Genomic DNA, 7,058 nt, shown 5'->3' with positions numbered 1-7,058 from the left:
GACAGGTGAAAATCTCCATGCAGGGGCTTCTGTACTAGACTAGAGAAACCCAGAAAGCACTGATCACCCAGGGTAAAGGTCACCCTTCCTAGTGCCTCCTTGAGCTAGAAGATTTTCAGTGGGTGCCTGTAGCAGCCATGGGAAATGAGTGAAGCAGAGATGTTGTCTATATTTGGTAAGAATGGTGTTGGGGGCTGTAGAGGTGGCTGCACAATCATGGGGACCTCGGATTGGATTGCCAAAACCACCCAGGAGTGAGTGATTGTAACTCCAGAGCTGAGAGGCAGAGATAGGCAGATCCTCAGAGCTCACTGGACACCCAGCCACCCAAACAGTGAACTTCAGGTTTAGTAAGTGAATCCATCTCAAAATAAACACATACATGCATGCATACATACATACATATATACAGCGGACACTGTATTGAGAAGATTGCTGAGGCCAACCTCTGATGTCTCTCACAGGTGATCATCTCTACACACACACACACACACACACACACACACACACCACAGGAATCATGCTATCCTGACACTCACAAGGTTAAGGCCAGAGGATCATTTGACCCCAGCAGTTGGACACCAGCAGCCTGGGTGACATACTGAGACCCTATCTCTTGTTAAACACGGAGTCTGCTGTTTTAGATAAACTGGCTAGTGCTTTCAGAGTTCACTCCACGTCACACAGCCAAGCAACAGCAGAACCAGGACTTTTGGCTGACTTCTATTCTCATTGCAGGACCTCCACTGTGGGACGTGGCTTCACCAAGAACATAAAGATACGGAAGGGTTAAGTCACTCTTCCAGTAGAGGGAGTGTGTGGACAGATCCTCTTGACGGCAGAGCCGACCCATTCTGTGCATTTTGTGGCTTGTCAGAAGGAGGTAGCCATTTTGTGGCTTGTCAGAAGGAGGTAGCAACAGCAAACAGCATGGTGGAGCTAAACAAAGAATCATAGTAGGACAAGAGGCTGGACCTGTGTGGCTTCTGTGTGCCCTGTAGAGCAGTGGCTGTCACCCTTCCTAATGCTACAACCCATTAATACAGTTCCTCTTGCTGTGGTGACCGCCAACCATAACATTATTTCCATTGTTGCTTCAGAACTCTAATTTTGCTACTGTTATTAATCCTAAGCTAAATACCTGTGCTTCCCGATGGTCTTAGGTGACCTCTACGGAAGGGCTGGTCAACCCCCAAGGGGATCGCAACCCACAGGTTGAGAAACACTGCTTTGGAGATGGCCTTCTGGACCGGACAGCCCAGCAGCTCTTCCATGACCAAACTTGTGTCTCTGCTAGCCATCAAAGCGGTGTTACCGATGTCTACGTCAGTTTTCAAACCCAATTTCTCGCTGAGGAGGAGAAACAATACAGTTGTGGGATGTTTTTATTCCGTGGGCACGGAATCTTTATAATTGCCCTCTTTTTGTGGTTGAGGATGCCTCCCTATTCTTCCAGCCAAACAGTAAACACCTCCTTGGATTTCCTGGATAAGAAGATAAATAATAAGGGATAAGAACATAAATAATAAGGGCTCTTACAAATTTCATTATAATGGGCTACATCTTTTAAGCCCATTGTAAACACTGTGGAATACCTCCCAAGTGAAATAAGAGTCAATTAGGAGAATGACTGTTGGCCTGACATTGCAGTTCCGGCCCCATCCCCATGCCAAAGGCAGGTCGGTGTCCAGTAGCACAGACTAGGTGCAGATGAGGTCAGCTAGCCTGAATCTCCTCTGGAATTTTACTCGGTTCTCCTTCTCTTTTCTAACTTGTTCTCCCTTCTGTTTTCTAGTTTCTTGTGAAGATGGGGAACATGTGGCCCAGTAAGTGTGTGGTGGTCAGAGGAAAACTTGTGAGAGTCTGTTCTCTTGTTTTACCTTGTGGAGTCCCGGGACCAAAGTCATGTCATCAAGCTTGGATTCCAGTGCACCTACCTACCGAGCCAAATTATCTGTGGCAAGCCCTGGAATAACCCATTTTCTGATGGGTCTAAGATAAGCTGTTAATTAAGCTAGCATTGTTATCCTCATGCTTAGGCCCTGTAGGCTACTGGTCATGGTAATTCATCCATCACTATGGACCGAGCACACAACAAAGGTACGGGTTTTTAATGCATTATTATTTCTTTCAACAATGAGTCCACTTATCTTTTGATGAAAGACATATTCACTGTATTTCCAAGGCCAAAGTATTTTGGTCTTGAAAAGTTAAATACATGAGACCTTTACCTCCCAAAGAAGCTATTGTCCCTCATCACTGCTGACACTTTCCGGGCTGTAGCATTGCCATTCCAGTCCAACTGGTCAACTCCAGCCAGATGGTTTCAGCTCTAGAAATCAAATTGTATTTTTTTCCTGTGTCCTGTATCACTGCTAATCAGGAAAAAAAAGTATGCCTTTTGTTGAAAAGTCCACTTGTTGAGTCAACAAGAAGCCAATAGTCAAGCTATTTGATGGATATCCCACACAACCTCCTATGTAGACATCAGAGATTTCTGAGTACAGAAACAGACTCCTCAAAAATCAAAAGACTTCTGACTCAAAATGGGTGCCATAAGATGGTCCATATTCCTGGAGAGGCCACTAAATGCATCTGTCACCCAAAGCACTTCCTCCTGGATGATACACCAGATGGAAGTGCTAAGGAGCTACAGAATCCCATTCTGAAATTTCAGTAGTCTGCCCTCTTCCTGTCTGGGGAATGACAGATATTTCTCTCTCATAACGGAATCCAGGCCAACCTGACTGGTACGCTGCCCCAAGTCAGTCAACAGGGTCTTTGAGCTGAGCCCAACTGCTTGAATTCATTCTTGAGTCTGAGATCCTAACTGTGGCTACTTGGCTAGGACATCGTTCTTAGCTGCCACAGAAGCAAGATGGATAATTCATCTCAATAAATTTATTTTTAAATAACCACTCTTTCCACTTACCTTTGATCTTTCTAGACAAAATGTTTGGACTTAATTAGGGAGTAGCCAGAAAGGAATGTGCTGTGTAAGTACAGGAGTGAGACACACTAACTTCATGGCCACGGAGAGAAAGCAATAGCCTTGACACCTCAGACCTGCAGTTCTCAACCTGTGGGTCAAGATCCCTTGGGGATGCATATCAGACATTTACATTACAATTCAGAACAGCAGCAAAATTGTCATTATGAAGTAGCAATGAAATAGTTTTATGTTTGGGGGAGTCACCACAACATGAGAAACTGTATTAAAGGGTCACAGCATTAGGAAAGTTGAAAACCACTGCTTCAGACCATGACAGGAGAGGGGAGAGAAAGAATCAATGCTCCAAAGCAATTATATGGTCAAACTGGGATGGGTAGAACAGACAACCATCTGACCCCTTGCCATACTGATCATTCATATCCATAAAACAAAAATAGCAGACTCACAACAACGTGGCTGGTCTGATATCACACAGAGCAGCTCCCAAACACACCAGCCTTCACTCCTGGCCTGCCAGCTTGTTTCAAACTGATCAATACAAACTTATGTTTATCTGACTCTTGAATGACCATTGGATATACTCTGCTAGCAGAGTTGGGTGTAACAGTTCAATGATACTGCCCACACCGCTTAACCGAGTCTATCCAACCATGACAAATACTAAGTTAAGTAGCAAATCCTAAATGAGAGTGGCCTGTGCTTCTTGGATTATATTCCTCTGTGTGAATGACAGCACAGCATGGGATGTCCCCTTCACTCGGAGTAAGAGTTGGTCACTTTTCTGGTACACATATGGCCACCTGTAATTATTGTCAATGGCACCTCTGATAGCTAGCTAATCTTCGTTGTCAAATTGACAGATCTGGTAAGAGAGAACCTCGGGTAAGGAATTCCCTCTATCAGAGTGGTCTGTAGGCAAGTTGCTGGGGCATTTTTCTTGAATAATAATTGATGTGGGAGGAGCCAGCCCACTATGGGCAATGGGAGCCCTGGGCAGGTGGTCTCAGCTGGTATAAAAAATGTAGTTATGTGTCAGCCTCAGGAAGCAGCATTGCCCTATAGTCCCTGCTTCAATTCTTACCTCCCAGTTCCCACCTCAATCAAGATCCTGCTCCAGCTTCCCTTCATGCACTGTGACATCGACGTGTGAGCTAAAGATGACCTTTCGAAGTTGCTTCTGGCCACGGTGTTTATCACAGCAACAGAAAAAGCAGACTATTGTAACCCCAAAGATTAGCCTAAATTCCCGTATACAAATCATAAGGAATGATAGCAACCTGACTGCATCTTGTCCACATGGAAAAAAAAAACACCCATTGTGGCCCCTTGGACTTATTAGAGTGGGCTGAAGGCAAGATCCTGGCGAGCACTTGTAGAATTCCTGAAGTAACAGAAGCCTGCAGAAACCTCAGTTCTATATTGGAAGAGATATATGGGCTAGAACTCCTCCCAGTCCCTACCTGCATCTGTCCATCCAACTAGTGAGCAGAGTTCCCGAGGCAAAATTTTCCAGAAGCCAAGGGATTGTTTACCGGGACAGCTAGTTATGAGGAATCTCTGAGACTCCTGAGACTTCCCCAAATGCAAAGCCTCATGTTCTCTCTACCTAGATCATTTCTCCATGGTGTACTTTCAATGAGTGTCTCTGACGGGCATAACTCTCTGGGTAAACGAGTAATCTTGCTTACTGCTTACTACAAAACGTTAGGTTCCTCAAGCTCAGCCATCTCAGATTGGGCACAAACCTGTACCTGTGTGACCTCCCTGTGCCCTCCACACTCTGCATTCACCTCACACTTGAGGTCAGGAGACTAACAAGACTCATCAGTGCTGATGGTGTTCATTCTGCTGTGAGTGACACGAACCTTGACCTCTCTGCCTCCTCCCACCGTCCACAGAGATGTAAGAGGCCAACTCAACTGACTTAAAACTTCAAAACCACCACAGTTCTTGACGCTAGTCGGGGGAGGTGGGAAAGGACAGCTATCAAGTGACAATATTGGCAGGCTCTCACCTTGAGAGACTCTTGGAGCAACTTTATAACTTTATCTGGTAATCAGCAGTTTCCTCTCCTCGACATTGACTATAGATTTGTCAACGTGATGACAGACACACCAGAACCAAGGCCCAGAGTTCCCTTGGTGGCTCTCCATCTTCGTTACATTCTCTGGACAATTTCACATATAAGAGAACGCCATGGTGGATCTTCATTGCCAATTTGACTAGGTTTCCCACCATCATAGAAACATATCTGGATGTATCCATGATACTGTTTCCAGAAAATTAACTAAAGAGAGAAGTCCCACCCTGACTATTGGAAGCACCATACCCTAGGGACCTGGGAGGAATGAAAATGAAAAGATGAGCTGGACATCAGCTTCCATCTTTCTCTGCTTCCTGAGTTTTGGACCCTTGCCTACCCCAATATAATGAACTACACCATCAAAGGGAGCCAAAATAAACCTGTCCTTCCCTTCAGGGGGTGACAAGTGCTCCTTGTCAGGCATTTGTCACAGCAATGGGGGAAAAAAGACAGGAACAGTCCTTGCTCCTGTGAAGACGTCTTTAAAAAGCTTAGCATTCTTGGACATGTTGGGAGTTCCCCATTCCTTCAGAGATCACTCTTGGTTGCTTTCAGCAAATTCTAGATTTTATTATTATTTTTGTGCCTGTGCCCGAGAGGCAGAGCATTCAAATTAGATGAATCACAAACCAAGTAGACCACCTGACTCCAGCCAGATGCCCCAATCAGTTAGTCAGTCCTCCCCATTTCCTCATCCTCCTTCCCAGCGAGGAACAGTGTACCCCACCTCAGAACCCTCAGCACCTCTGCTAAAAGGATCATTTACACTCCCAGGCTCCTACAGACTCAAGGGGAATCAGCCCGGCCTTTAAACAAAAGGTCTTTCTTTGCATGCCCACATCTGACAGAAGCTGGTGCTGATGACAAAGCTTGATGTGTCAGGGACTTTTCTGGTCTGAAGATGGCAGGCCTCATTCTCCACCTTCCTCTCGAGACTGCCTGAGGCTAGCAGGCAGGAAGCTGGAGAGGCCACACTGCCAAAGTCTATGCTGGAGACAGGGGAAGACACACCTCCCTGCTCATCTCCCCCACTCCCATTCTCCCTCTATTGCCAGATTGGAATACCTGGGTACAAGACTCCTCTCCTCTCTCTCTACTGCTTTTCCTCCTATCCCTTCCCCTTCTTCCTTCTCCCCTTGACGCTCCCACTGACCTAGCTCACAGCCTCAGCAGAGCAGCTGGGCCTTCAAGGGAGATGCTGAAGGACTGGCTGGCTCTTCCTTCCTTCCGACTTGTGCAGCCCTTATCTAGCTGCTGCTTGGAATGGGCATTTGCTCTACATGTCTTCGTGCCCTGTCGAAGCTGAGAGTTCCAGGAAATGTCCCACTAGCCTCTCTCTCCTCAAGCACAGTTCTTGGCATGTCGTGCACGCTCTAAGAGTGTCTGATACGGGCTGCTTTGTTTCCTCCCTTCCTTTTACTGTCTTGGCTCTGCTGTCTCAGGAAACACAGGCTTGGAAGAGAGCCTCAGAGCTCTCCTGTGTCTCCTCTTCAGCAGAGGCCACTGAGATCTGGCAAGGTCAACGAACAGGCCCAGAGGAGTAGAGCTGCGGCGGAAAGCGGGTGTGGAGGCGAGCCCTGGCAGGGTGTGCTCTGTCCTCTGAGTTATATTAAACAATAATTTGCCCTGACAACTATTGAGCTTACAGGAGTAAATCTTCCCAGAAAGTCCGGAAAACAACAGCCATTAAATACCATTTTCGAGAAGCACATTAAAAGGCATTCGTCAGTGAAAAGAGACTCCAGTCGTCCAGGAAACCCTGATCAAAGTCTGCAAAGGGCTGTGATGGGCGAGAGTGCATTGCCTTCTCTCCCAAACGAGGCAAGAGCCAGCTGGCAGCCCACACTCCTTCCAGAGGCCTTGCTCCCAAGGCCTTGTTCCTTCAGGCCAACAAGAAGCACGGTCAGAAGCTAGAAATGGACGATTGATTGCACTTTTATCTCTTCAGTCGAACTGATACCTTTGCCCTTAGGTTTCACCCACTCCATTTTGGTTCTTATATTATAGTAAGGAAGGGTCTGG

Source organism: Arvicola amphibius, chromosome 8, assembly GCF_903992535.2.
Source record: "Arvicola amphibius chromosome 8, mArvAmp1.2, whole genome shotgun sequence".
In the NCBI taxonomy this organism is placed as follows: Eukaryota; Metazoa; Chordata; class Mammalia; order Rodentia; family Cricetidae; genus Arvicola; species Arvicola amphibius.
Note: the sequence above shows the minus strand (reverse complement) of the source record.